Raw genomic sequence first — 15,074 nt, forward strand, 5'->3', positions numbered from 1 at the left:
TAACTACGTTCGTACTTATTTTTCTACTTGGACTTTTATTCGCGAGGATACACTGAGCCTCTTCAATTTTCTTGTTCTCGCTACGTGCGTGCTGCCAGAGCCAGCCAGAGCGCATGCGTTTTTCTCGTGTTACCCCGACCACCGGCAACATGTTTATTTGTCTTGTTTGACGCATCATATATAGTGACTTTTTCTTAGATACGCATATTTATTGGAGACTTATGCGTATATGTAAATATCTTATTGAGAAGTTTTGTGCATATGTGCATGGAACTTTGTTTCCCGTGACACTTTTTTGCCCTTTATCAAGCTGTTACTTCGCATTTGTATATTCCATTGTATCTACGCATTTCTAATGTACGAAGGCGAGCCAAATGAAAGTGAGCCCACCCACCCTGCGCAATAATGGCTCGGTTCATTATCTGCAAGGCATGCACGCGGCACAGAGGCATCTCTTATTTACAAAAGTAACACGCAGGTGTGAGAATCAAGGTTCTTTAATGCTCTCGTACACTGGGTTGAACATGTTTGTGTGACGTAATGGACACTCCAAAAGTGAACAGCGTGGTGTCATGAGGTTTTTGACAGGTAAAGATGTTTCCCAAAAAGAAATTAGTCGCCGTATGGCTGCAGTGTACTTTGAACATTGCATTTCATTGGCCACTGTGAAGCATTGGAGCAAACGGTTCAAAGAAGGACGTGAAAGTTGAAAAGACGATCCAAGACCATGCAGGTCATAGCCACCGTGCAACCACCCCCAACACAATTACAAAGGCTGGCTAGACAAGAAGGGAGGATAAGCATCGATGAATTGGCAGGGCTTGTGAACATCACTCACGATTCGGGTCAAACCATAATTCATGAACATCTCGGTTATCGGCTCTCGTGTGTGCAATGGATTCCCAAGATTCTGAACTGCCGCCAGAAGGCGGAGAGATTCGGCGCTCTTGACTCATCCAATCCGGTATCACGATGAGGGTGAGCACTTCTTGTCTGCAATTGTGACCGGGGACGAATCATGGTGCCACTACTACGAGCCTGAAACACGACAGCAAAGCTTACAGTGGAAAGATTTGAATTCATCGCCCCCAAGAAAAGCAAATGTCGTCATTTCTGCCGGAAAAGTGTTGTTGACTTTTTTTTTTTCGATCGTCAGGGGCCATTGTATTGAATTTGCTAAACCTGGATAGGCTATTAATCGTTTCCGATATTGTGAAACGCTGGATCGGCTGCTTGTCGCAATCAAGAACAAACGACGTGGAAAATTGAGGAATGGGGTCATCTTGCGCCACGACGATGCCCGTTTTACGTCGATGATGTGGTTAATACGAAACTGGCAAAGTTCAAATGGGAGACGCTTCAAAATCCGCCATACATCCCAGTCTTGTCGCCCTGCAACTTCCACATCTTGGAGCATTTAGAAAAACAGAACAGCTTAAGGGAATTAAATTCGTGTCAGACGATGACGTGAAAAAGTCAGTTACAGACTTTTTTTGAAGCAGCAACCCAAGGAGTTTTATCAGACGGGAATCACACAACTTGTTAGTCAGCGGGACAAATGTCTAAATGCTCACATGGAGACTACTCTTGAATAAAGTACCCCGTTTGTCATATATTTGCATTGGCTCACTTTCATTTGACTCGCCCTCGCATATATTGCAGAACTTCTGCTTTCTATATGTGCTCTCTATTGCGACTATAATTTCGGAGCAATTACTCACAATACACGACCGGTGGCAGCTGTTCCTGCGCATTACATTCTAACAAAGGACAGCGTCAGTGAGATTTTCCCTGGTCGTTGCATACGTGAAAAAAATGTAAACAAGGTTCTTGAATGTCAGAGAAAGAGAGAGAGAGAGAGATACAAATGTGAGAGAGGCATGGAGGCTAACAAAGTTTTTGTTTAAATATTTGTCCTCAACTTGTTCATTTCATGTCCTTTGCATTTTTCATATCAGCGCCATGCACTGCTTTGCTGGTTTCAAACTGATATAGTTTTAAAGTTCGTGTGATATTTGCTTTACTTCTTAAATATACAGAAAACATAGAAGCATTGATATCAGTTATTAAGGGCACAATTTTTGAGACTTACGAGTATATTCTTTTATGAAAAAATTCATATTTTACATGTCTTGACAGTGCGGAGCGTTCAAGAATTCGTTTGCAGTATCTTTGGCAATGGCAACGCGGCTATTATTATTGTTTAATATATTTCATCTCTCGATAATTTTTATAAGGAGGAGGCCGGCGCTTTACAACTTCGGTAACGATGAGGACTGGGAGAGTTGGTAAACGTCGTATATGAAGAGTAAATCAACGAAACATCACGGGCAACAGACGACGCAGGAACAGGCGAAACAGAAACGCCGGTTCCTCTCTCTGCGCCTTTGGTTATTTGAGCTGTATTTCTTCTTTTTCTTTTCTTTTTTGCATTACAGTTTATAGTGCAAAGCAGGACAGAATTCTCGACGGGGCCTATGAGGACCTCTCTAATTAAATCTCACCTATAGCGGCATTTCCAAGACGATGCTGTAAGCACCGAAGGCCAAGTGCTTTATCGTCAAAAAGAAGATACGGTTTATAACCGTGGGTAAGCACGACGATGCACGCACTTGTGTGGATGCGCAGTAAGAGGTTGGAATGGAGCATTGTAAAAGCTGCAATTGCTCCTATGCACTTCGCAAAGGCACTGAAAAGAAACAAAGTTAAGCTGCATTGGCAAATTACACCTCTTAAATAGCGCGAAAGCCATCCTAACCGTGAAAGGTTGCTCGGTAGGCCAGAGAAGATCAAAGAAGAAAAAGAAAAATGACAGACGGGTCATTGCCGGGCTCCAACTCGATATGAAATACGAGCAAACACAGTTGCTCTTATACCGTGGGTTGTGTGAGCGGTTGAAAAGTCACTGAAATGTTTTTAATTCGGCGCACCAGTATGCGCTATAGCATGATAAGAGTCCGTGTGATTAGTTGTGCAAGGCGCGGTGTTTTGGCGGCGATATGCGGTCGTTCGATTACCGACAACTGGCGCAAAATAGGTCGTGCCACAACTGTCAGTATAGTAACGCCACTCACGGGCACACTACAGGAAATAGTGGGAGTCCGTCGAAACGGCGGCATTTACAAAACGAAGCAGACGATCAGATACCCCGCGTGTTACCCGAATCCGTCCCTAGTACCTATCATGGTCTCCTGGAAGGGACAGACTCGAGCGACAGCGATCTCGATCGCATCGCTTGGCTTTTCATTTAAATTTGGTATACACTTTAATACGCAGTGCATAATTTAAGTTCAAAAATTTGCTGTCATGGCTCCTTTAAAGCACGCAGTGAAATAAAGAGACAGAATGATCCACCTTAATTACAAATGAATCTTTGTGCGATCGGTTAGCGCAGTTATTGCATTGTTTTAGCTCCAAAGCACTAGAGGATGCAAAAACTATCGTGCACTTAGATTCGCATGCACGCTAAGAAGAAACTGAGATGGACAAAAATAAATATGGAGTACTCCACTGCAGCGTGTTGTATAATCAGCTCGTGCTCTTGGCACGTAAGACCACAGAATTGCAACTCAAACTAGGTCTTATATTGTATAGAAGTAGAAACAGTGACATTACAACCGAGTTACTTCCCCCAACGCAACTTTTCAATGCAAATAACACGCGGTTTTCTGAAAATAATAATCTCTTGCTTCCTTAAGTCAACACTATAACTACGGTAAAATTACAGCGTTCTTTTTCGCAATTTCATTTTGTAATTCACTACCACCAAATATTACATCATGCTCTTCACTACACTGTTTCCGGCGGCTTCTAAAACAGTTCTTACTAACAACATACCTTACCTGATTATTCTACAAGTGTACTCTATATATATATGTGTGTATGTATGTATGCGTGCATGTATACGTTCATTACTGTTTTATTGTTTTTCTCGGTTTATGTTCATAGATTATCAGCCGTTTGTAAATTAGTTTCGTTGCATTGTTGGATTGCGCACTGTTGTTACATAATCATTATACTCCTATTCATTGACTGTAATGTTCGTACCCTCATGTGTATTTCAAAATAGAATTATTCTTGCTAATTTTTGTGTAATCTTCAACTACCAGATGTTTCATTAATTACTTCTAATATGTTGATTGTATTTTCACGCTGTTCTTACCCTCGTTGCTAATCCTATATTATATATTTTATACATGTAACAGGAAGTCCCCCTGACAGTTTTTACTTTGGGACCTCCTTCTGTATTACATTTTCTTTGTAATTGTAATGTCTAATAATAATAAATTGATTGATTGAAAAAAAATAGCTTTTCTTTGACGCCGTAGTGGCGCTGTCAGCGCAAGACGCTATCTGCAAACGCAAAGCACTATTCTAAAACTTTTCACTCCTGCGTGCCCCAACGCTAACAGCCGCAAAGCTCTTTGGCGCCCCAAACTATTGGGGCCCCTATTTTAAAACTCTCTACTTCTATCTCGGCTATTAATGAGCCGACTTGAAAAATTTTCGCGGCAGAACGCTCCTTAGAGGGCACCTAAGAACTTCCAGTGTATAACCAAAATTTTCTATGGGGCCTGGTGAGGGGCCCCTTAAGCACTAGATGTAAATGATATTATTTGTGTGTGTGTGTGTGTGGCAAAGCTAATTTTGCTCCCCCTCGAAAAAAATCTGTACAGCCTAATCCCTCTGCGAGCTGAGGTGAATACTTAAGAATGTTCTACGAAACTGAAACTATTTAACTAGGCGCCTTAACCCGACGGAGGTGAACTCCTGCAATGGCAACTGCGTAGTTTAATTGTGAGGTACGTGAGACATACGTACCTCATCACGCTCATTCATAAGTACACTGACACTCACCTCAGAGGTGTGAGTGAGTGAGTGAGTGAGTGAGTGAGTGAGTGAGTGAGTGAGTGAGTGAGTGAGTGAGTGAGTGAGTGAGTGAGTGAGTGAGTGAGTGAGTGAGTGAGTGAGTGAGTGAGTGAGTGAGTGAGTGACGACGGGTGTAAGTGGGCTAGAGTATGAGCGCGAGTGAGTACGGTTAGTGATTTAGTGCGGGTTGGCGTGAGTGCTGACACGAGTCAATGTCGCTGACTAAGAGTGAACGTAACTATGGACGAGAATGATTCGGACAAGACTTGTTGTTCGGCTTGATGGTGCTTGCTCAACAACACATTGTAGCGCGAAGTTACAAAGACTGTGTTACCAAGACAGACGTCAAGCGCCTCTGACGTGTGTCTGTGGGTCTTACTTGTGACTGTGTCTTCGCCCTACAATGTGTCGTTGAGCAAGAATGAGCTTGAGTTGGCGTAAGTGTGAACGCCCATAAACGACAATAATTCCAAGTGGACGCATGCATATATGCGAGCAAGAGTGAGTTTCGATTAGTACGAGTTAGTGTGCCCGTGAACGTGTGTGTCACTAAGCGTGAGTGGACATAAGTACGAACGTGAATGAGTGCTAGTTGGTGCGAGCAGATGCGAATACGAGCGTGAGTGAGTGTCGGTGAGGTGAGTGTGAAGCCTGAAAAAAAGAAAAGAATAATGGCGAGTGAGAGAGAGAAGGGAGAGAAGGGAAGGCAGGGAAGTTAACCAGACTGAGTCCAGTTTGCTACCCTACACGTGGGGAGGGTAGCGAATGGCGAGTGAGCGTTTGCTTTTTGTGCCGACCTATGGTTGGCAGAGAAAGAAAGACACGACAACGCAGGGGGTTACGTTAACCTTCGCTTTATTAGTGACACTCGTACGTCAGCGTCCACGGCGTCAACATGTTAAGAAAAAGTAATGACAACATGAAATAGCTTTAACCACTCTGATGCGGCGGAAGTGTGATAGAATTATATATATAATATATCTATATATTTGCAGTCAACACGTATGGTCAAAGAACGCAAAAAGAAAAAAAAAAAGTGTAGAACCGTCGCTCCTACAGCGGTGAAGGAGCGCGCGCGCTTCCGGCGCCTGCTTGGCGATGAGGCGAGTCGTGTCTGCACGTGTGTGTATGTGTGTGTGTGTGTGTCCGTGTTCACATTGAGTTGGCAGTCCATGCTTTCGGCGGCGTGGCTGACTGAGCTTACAATACATGAGAGACAATTGGAGTGCATTTAGCACTCAGATGCTCGGCCGTGGCTCAAGCGTGGTTGCAGGCTTTCTTTGTGCTTAAGAGCGACAGCAGCAGCAGCAGCATCAACAATAAAGAAACCAAGCACGTGACGTCTCTACTGCCTGTCGTTTTGTGTCACACGACTTTATTCTTCGCCGCGTGAAATCCGTCGTGCGAGGCCCAGCATTTCTGCAGCGTGCGAACACGGATCGAGAGAAGCGGAGACGAGAGTCAACACCGAAGCGCACCGTATCACGTGGTCCCAGAGCGTCTCGGCAGAGCAGATGCCGATCGCCACGTCGCTACGTCCATTTATAGTCTCTTTATTTTTTTCACTTCGCAGAGTTTGCTTTTTCTCAAGCGTGTCGCACTTACAGAGAACACCCAATTTCTATGCGAGCAGAACAGTCATGACTGTTGCCCGAGACCTTGAAATTGCAGTGGTGCTAGTTGACTTATCAACGCGTTTTCGTTTGATATCTTCCGAGCTTATGAGGAAAAAGTAAATGTTCCCTTCATAGTAATTTAGTTTAATCTATTAACTATAGGACCGAAAACTTGAAGCTAACAGCAAAACTTGAAATGGTAGGTAAGGACCGCGCGAACGGGTGATGCAAAGGAAACCATAAGTTTTGTAACGTTAATATATATATAAAACAGCAGCGCAGCGCGGACTAACGTACGAAACGCGAGCGTATAGATGATGTTCTAGCTGGTAATGAGATGAAGAAGTGAAGCTATGTACACTGGGAAATGCGTAGAACCAATGATGAGCAGTGGTCCGTTAAATTGACAAGGCGAGTGCCAGGGGAAAGCGGAATCGCCGTCTAGAGCGGCAAAGATATACGGAATATGCGATAAGTTTTTGAGGAATTCGCGTGGTTGTAAAGTGCTTTCGTCTCACGTAGATCAGGGGGAACTGGCGATGTCTGGTAGAGGCCTACACCTTCTGAGGCGGGGTTTCAATTAGACGTATGATAATGACGACGACGACGACCACGATGATGATGATCTAAGCGACCGGATTTGTGGACTACCCTTTCTTTATTACATGCGAAATTGATATTTTAGCTCAATAATTACGAGCCGAATGACGTGCCATGAAGCACCTGGCGTGCGCTCTATATGATGGTAACCAATAGGTGGTGTCCAAAACGTGGTGTCTGTGACGTGTTTACGGCTCCTAAATATCGCTTCCTGCACATGCAACGAGCGAAGGCATGACCTTCGAGATTAGTGTCTGTTACCCACAGGGAACCGTCGCTAAGGCCGTGGATTTGGACACCCAGCATTTGCACTCCAAGCGCCTCCTTTACCGGCATTCCCGACAACACAATGTCACATAATGTTGTCTCGGAGAAAATGCGAAAAGAAATTGCTTGGAGGATAAATTTACGTAATCTTTATGCTCAAAAAACCTTTTACCATCGTCTCCTATATGCATCGTGATACTTATCGCAGTGACATTAAGAAAGGGTGTCAGGATGTAATGCATTCGGTCTCAAAATGCAAATTCGCCGCTCCCGGTGATGTGTGTAAGCGAAAGTGAATTACAAGTCGTACGGTAGCGACGAGTAAACGTTTCGTCAATGATGCAGGTACTGGGCGCTTCTCACGTCTCCTCGGGAAATATCGTCTACAGTCTGAGAGGGAAATTGGACGATAACGATGCATAAGCAAGAGAGGGTTTAGGAATCTGCAGGCTATCATGTTTATCTCGACAAAACTACCCACCCACGCAAGCGTACACTGTGATTCAATTGTTATTGGGTCTGTATGAAAAATGTATATATATATATATATATATATATATATATATATATATATATATATATATATATATGCCAGGGAAATGTCGCGGTGTTTCAAGCAAGTTTCCTCAGGAACGCCTGGAGGAACAATCGAAATGATCGGTGCTTCATCGCAATTTCTATCCCTGGCTTTTCACGTCAATTCTGAGTTATATTATTTATATTTGTTTTGGGACATTACGAAGTCATTTTCACTCTATAAATAGAGTTCCTCATTCTGGGAGGACTGTGTGTCAGGATTTTGCAGTATAAGTTGTACCATGTCTGTATAAAAGTTCCATACTTCCATACTTCAACTGTTCAGCGCTATTTTCCTGAAGCAAAAGCGTACATCCCATTTGAGAAAACCTGAATTGTCGCTTCCCTCAACAAGTTTGACTAAGTGCTCGAACGCTAATCAGGTTCTCGTTCCCGTTAAGTGCGACAAGCTTTCCGTAAATAAAAGTGAATTCCACTTGAAATTCTGCGAAGCTACTTGTTGAAGTCGTTTTTCGACTCCATTTTTGTTTTATTTACCGCAACCTTTATTTCCGTATGACAGGCGCACCATATAGAGCCACACCCTCTTGATTCGTATCCTTGCGCTGTGCATATTGAAGCCGCACATCAACTATAGCCTTCCTGCCTGTGTTGCATGGCGAGCGCAATATAGAGGATGATGCCTTAGAACTAACGCCCACAAGCAGCTCGCACACGATAAAGGATTATTATCGTATCCTACAGAGAGCTGCGGGACCACTGCGCATGCGTACTACCCAAGCTTTCTTTTTTTTTATTTTGTACGCTGGGACCGGTAGTGTCTGCCACAACTGTAGGACCACTATTTCTAAAATACCCGAACTGCAACGGTGTGAGAGTCCCGTCTTGAACCAGAAAAACGTACAGTCGGTGCCAAAGATTTGCGGGATGCGGGTTCTGCCAAAAAATCTGAATTTTAGCCTCAGTTTTAGTTTGCAGACAGTGAAACAGCGTAATAATATGTTGGCCGCGTACGCTAGCACAGGTACAGCAACTCTGAAGTACAGGCTCCACGCCTGTGTAGGCTCAAGAAATATTCAGTATTTTTTTTTTTTATTCTCAACTCCGGCGCCCTGTAAGTATTTGAAGTCGACTGTACAGACACGGAGCCACTGAACATACCCGGAACCTACGTGTTGCCGATGTTCCTGCGCATGCGCACTGGCGTGGAACGAGAGCCGCACTGAGATTGGATTATACCAGACCACTAGAAGGCTTTGCTAAGAGGAGAAACTCAGTTCTTTTACGGAGTTGAAAAAGTTATCTTGAACTAACACTCTTTAAAATGAACTTCACGGAAATGAAGAGAGTCATATCGAACTAATACCAAACAATCGAAAAGAAAACCGTTACTATTTTTTGTGCAGTGCGACAGTGCCTACGAAATGCAGGGCCAGTTGGCGCGTTGTGGATCGCGTTGACGAATAAAATTAATAGCTCTATACACATCCGTTGCGTCTTGCGCTATTTTTCTTCAGTGTGGAGAAGAAAATGTGGCAGAAACATAGAAGGTTACAAAGAAAGACATCAACAATTGCCGTTAAGGCAGATTAAACTAACACGTTTGTCCACGTCACAAGAAAAGGGAGCTCAATTCATAAAGAGTTGCACACGTACCTGCGGCGTGCATTCAGTATATAAAACAACGGTGCGCCTAAAGAAATACATTCGGATGCGTAAGAGCCTGAAACGTTCAAGAGTGGTCGATGCACCGAGGTGCTCGAGCACACGTTCAAGCTGAACACGTATGCGAGTCGAGTCATAGCCTCCAGCGTGGTGCGCAGCGCAGCCTTTATGCATCGAACTGTTTTACTGCTAGTTATGGGGTGGAGCGTCTTTATCAATTCCTCGTACGCACCTCTGCTTTGCCAACGCACTGGTAACTACAGTTTTGAGCCGTTATGTCGTACTGCTAATTGATTCTGTGGGACAATATGGGAAACTGAGCGCGATAACACAGTAGGCTTTAGATGCCGCATCACTTGCTTGCAGCGTAGCAGCCCCAGTGCTCCTTTTACACTGTTAATGCGTTCGCGTTCTTAGGGTAGGTACTTCATGTCCCTCTCGGGGGCTATGTATTTTATATCGCTGCGTTCTGGCTCGCGCGAGCTTGACGCCTCTCGCGTACAGTCCGAACGATGAAGCGAAATGCTGCTTAGTTTCGCGATTGGGCTTAATTGTGTTTTGAGTGTCAGTGTCAATGACCAATGCGATTCAACGATAAAAACTCAAAACTGTATCGACTGCCTTACGCCGAAGGCTAGACCGTGGCGACGTACTCTCCAACACGGCCAACATAAAAGACAGTGCAAGATTCTGAACTTGCGCCAAGCGCTGGCTAGATGGCACCTGCCGCTTTCAGTGGTCCAGCAGTAGTCACTCCAAGCGAGTATCTCATCACTGAGTAAATGAAATACTTCCACTCAGCTTCGCCCATGAAAAGTGTGCACGTTCTGTTGAATGTGCGCGCAGGAACAAGTATTAGGCGGGTGAGAACAGCTTTCATTGCGCGCACATATTTACCTCTTGCTATGGCTAGAAAAGGTAATGATGTTTAGCTAATATTGCCTTTACATCCTTGGCCGAAGAAATAACTTTTCAATTCGTCAGACTTTATTCCCACGTCTCCGAGTAAGACTGTGTTCGAGGTATTCTTCCGTATGCGAGAAAGCCTCTGCTTCAACAAGTGAAATGACTACGTGGTGAGAATACATTGATGGCTTCTATCGAGGTATAGACAGGGTAAAACTGCATTAGTTAAATTTAGAAAAAAGGCACCATAGTGACGCTTGGGACCCGCTGATGTGTGTGTATGTGTACTCTGGTAGATATACATATATATATATACGGTATGTGTGAATGTATAAGACGAGCTTGTGACATTGTATACACAACGTATCTGCGGAGAGCACAGATTAAGCGAACACGCCCAACGCTTTATACACTTTCTTTTTGTTTTTGTTTTTTTGCTCGTTACGTAAATGCAACGTTTTGCTTAATTACACAATCGTTGATACGTGACTTCCGAGTGCAGTGCTTCTTTTTCTTTTTGGCTTAAGTACAAACTTCTTAAGGCATGTGCAAGAAAAATGACGTTCTCCTGTGTGAACATCCTAAAACTTCCTTTTTGATGACATTAAGCACATGAAATTCTCTACAGGGAGACATATAAGAAATTCTTGGTCCTTTGCGCTGCTCTCAGCGAAGCACATCAGCGTCTTCAAAATGACGGAATTTCAAAGTTTGCTACGTTGAATGATACGAATCGTGCGAAGCCTTATAATTTCTAACGCCATTTAAAGAAATGAAAGGTGAAGGCCACTTCTCGTGAAAGCGCCGAGGTCAGAAAGGTGTGAAACAGCCACCACTTTTTGGATGCCGTTTGTAAGCAGTTTTCAGAGCTCTGAAGTGCTTTCGCAGCGATTCCGCGCGTACGCAAGTAAAATGACGGTGCTATCATAGAACAATGACGCTGCCTTACACGCAGCCTTCGTTCGGATGCGCCTGTGGATGCATTTCTAGGCTATGTTACCAGAAGAGTAAGAAAACGTGCGTATGATTCGAGCTTTTTGTTCTCTTCTGCTACACAGTGCGGTCGTCCTTGCGTTGCGGCCCTGTTTTATGAGTTAGCTCATAGCCTCCCCGATTGGGCAGAGCGCCGTGCTGCCAAATCTCGGAGGTCATGTTTAGAGAAGCGAGTTTACTACAAAACTCGCTAGAGGGAACTATGGCGCTAGTGTCTGAGGGAGCCGCGAACGTGGCGGTTCTGCCAGCATGAGAATGACGGTTAGTGCTTGGATTTGCGCAAGCTTCATCCTTCTGGCTTCGAACGGCCTTGAGATATTGAAAAGTGATTAAACAATAAGGGAAAAATTGCGCTGATCATGTACCCACGCAATTAATGGAGTCAGAAGAAAGACTTGAGCCACAAGTACAAAGGTTAAGCATATCCATGTGCTAACCATCATTCCGATCATTCCCACGGAAATGAACGAATGCCGTGCCAAAGTCCCCTATAGTGATTGTAGTACGAAACCATATGCGTAAAGTAAGCGAAAGATTGCGAGATCTGTGCAAACGCGTATTTTGCCCACGAATTACGCACAATGACACGTTTATATTTCGTTTGCTTTCAAACGTGTCACGTCTGCGCTCCCATCGACACGGTTGACTGACCTCTCACAAAACGTCGCCGAGTTTTCGTAAGAGCTTGCTATCAGAAGGCAAAAACAAGGTATACGCGAAGATAAACGTGTCACAGTTGAGGGTGCTATAACGATATGTAAGTGAAAAGAGCTTACTAAACTGAGCAATATACATTTGGCGCAGCTTGGTTGTGATTATGCAGTTTTTGTTACGTGAAATAAAAAAGAAAGAAAAAAAGCAATGATACGATACCAGGTTTTGTTTCATTATCACATGTTTTCGAGGCCTGTTGCTAAATACCCGAATTCTTACGCGCATATCGCTGGGTTTTTGGCTTACCTCACAGTCCTGAAAATAGTAACGTTTGCCTTTTCTATATACGAGGAGGCACGTAGTCTGCACTCAATTTGAACGCACAAGACTTAGGACCGCATTCGTCGACTCTGGGAGAGCTCTGGATGCAAGACCATTTTTGCAGGCAACAATTTCGTAGTAAACACTTTGTATGTCGTTCTATAAGAACATTTAATTTCATGAAAAAGAAAGTAGCCATGCTTTTCAAAATGACGTCATATTTGGCTCAATTCCTTTTTGAAGATGCTTTTAAGTGGCGGTTACCAAGAGGTACTTGTGTTACACATTCGAACAGAGTTGATGACATCACTGACGATTGGGGGAGGGGGGAAACAAAAAGTAAGCAACACAAATAAAGTGATTTCCGTAGGTCCGTGCATCCGTTGAGCAACATTTTGGAACATGCAGTTATGGCTTTGTTTCGAGGCAAACTCTGGTCCTTGCCGCTAATCGAAGGTGATCACTCTCGTCACGTGACGAAGAAGAATATATAGAGAAATACAAGCTTGGAGTTACGCATTTATCTCACTTCGGGCTTGACAATCCTTGCTCAAAGAAAAAGAAAAAAAGAGAAAAAATCAAGAAGCATGTCTTTTGCTAGAGCCTGCCGTACTTCACGTATCTGTCTTTACGTTTTTTTTTTCTCTTCCATGGAAAATACTTAGAGGTTTGTTGGCTTGAAACTACATAACGAGCGGAAGTAGTTATTTACACAAGAGATTTTTCGTGTCAAAATAATTTGTGCTGTTTAAGCAGGGCGTCGAAAGGGTAGACACCGTAAGAACTTCTGTGCTCTATCACATTTCCCTATCGTTCTCACAGCACGGTCGCATAGTACTCAGCGACAAATTTAAGTATTGTCTGTGCCCACTCGTACAACCACTCCCTATCGCGGCCTAGGGCATTATAGTGGGCCACGGCACAGCACGTCCGGTATCGTACGTCCTCGATGAGCGTGATATCGGGGACAGCAACTACTAATAAGCTGTCGGGACCGTTCCAACAAATAAGTTAGCAGTCTGTGCAATCACTTCGGCGCATCCGCCAAGAAAGGCCCTGTAACGATGACGTCACCAACTCGCGAAACAAATCAGTCTCGGCAATACAAAGCCGAAAATCTATCCGTTACGTTCGTGTAAGCTGCCGCTTTTCCCCGCTTGAGGTCAGCACTTGTTCACCCGCCTTTTGTTTCTTTAATCTTTCATCCGTCCTGGGCTGTGTTCCAATAATCGCCATAGACGGCTAAATTGACAGCTTTGCGGACAGGGGCCCATCTAAAGTCTCGTTCGAATTCTAACGAAGCCAGCAAAGGAGACAACTTTGCAAATACGGCATCGAATAATAACATTAAAAAAAACTACGCAGGCTTAACTTTTCTGTCTAAACAAGATGGCGGCTGAGCAGAAGACTTGAAAACTCGAAGGGAACGTTGTCTACGTACAGGAAAACGTAGTCACGGTTTCTTAAACGCTTAATGAAAGCGACGTTGTGTTTTTCACAGGATCGTGAGAACAAGGTGTTAAAATACAGAAATAATATGTAATTTTTTTAGCATTTTCTTTTCAATGCGAGGTGGCGTCACGTTTTCCAGACGTCTTCCAGACGGTCCCATTACTTAGACTCAAAGCTGTCTTCTTATTGGTCAACGTAGACTGTCTCCAATGATGGCCAGAATTGGAACACAAACCTAGAAACGTCGTCATCAGTTCAAGACAATTTTTGTCTGGGTTACATTTGGGGTAACTATTGAAGGTAGCCTTTGACAAAGTCTGCTGGAGTTTCCGGCAAGCCTTACGTTTTTTTTTTAACGCTATGTGGGAATGAGCAATGAGTAGCTATTGGCTTTCGTTCCTCTTCTGTCAAATGAGTTTCTGCGACGGTATAGTAGTCCTATGGAGAAAGTAATCGAAGTTCTTGAGCCTTTTGATGATCAATTAATGGCAACACGTTCTCTGAGGGCTCGGAAACGCCCGCGGCCCTAATATATATAGACTGGAGCTTAAAGTACAGAGGGCACAAGCTCATTCTGTCTAAAAGACAGTTAAGTAAGGTCCCCACTTCGGAAGCCGCCCTCATGCCTTGTAAAAAAAGGTGTGCGAAGAAAAACAACGTGTAATTGCAAATCGATGTCAACTGTGGCACGATACGCCGAAGAAACGGGATGAGACACAGAAAGGAAATCAATAATAAAAGAAGAAAGAAAGACATAGACATGAGCACGAATTAAAAACAGAAAGACGAAACAACGATGTGGTGGTCCTCCCGTTCTTCTCACGAGGCGCGTCCGCCATCTTCCCTTCCCGCCCCTTGGCTTGCTCAGTCCTGTCGCTTGCCGTGATGCGACGCTTCCTCAGGGCACAACGTGGCGTATCCACAGTTTTCACCAGCACTCACTCCTCGCATTATGTACACACCAGCACAACAAGCACACCACCACATTTCTGCACCATTCATTAACGAGTCTGTGTTTCTAAAGAGTCGCAACTTGCACCTGCAAAATGGGAGAGGGAGAAGGAGGGACAGAGGATGGAAGAAGTAAGAAACGTGAGCCCTTGAATACACACATGAAAGTTTTCTTTTTAATTTTTTACGCATAGCCATAAATGGCTGGGCTATAGCATTTGCGAAATTACTTGTGAATGCTCT

The 15,074-nt window shown here is 44.0% G+C and overlaps 1 protein-coding gene across 4 annotated transcripts in view; it reads right to left on the reverse strand.

Annotated features, from left to right (window-relative positions):
- Positions 1–8,671: 8,671 nt before the first annotated feature.
- The window catches only part of LOC142585675 (potassium voltage-gated channel protein Shaw-like), a 176,791-nt gene continuing 170,388 nt past the window's right edge, over positions 8,672–15,074 (reverse strand). For all 4 annotated transcript variants that reach the window (XM_075696613.1, XM_075696612.1, XM_075696614.1 and 1 more), the window contains exon 7: positions 8,672–14,919. The gene's annotated coding sequence lies outside the window, so the exon portion shown is untranslated. The remainder of the gene's footprint in view (positions 14,920–15,074) is intronic.

This window comes from Dermacentor variabilis, chromosome 6 (genome assembly GCF_050947875.1).
Source record: "Dermacentor variabilis isolate Ectoservices chromosome 6, ASM5094787v1, whole genome shotgun sequence".
Classification (NCBI taxonomy): Eukaryota; Metazoa; Arthropoda; class Arachnida; order Ixodida; family Ixodidae; genus Dermacentor; species Dermacentor variabilis.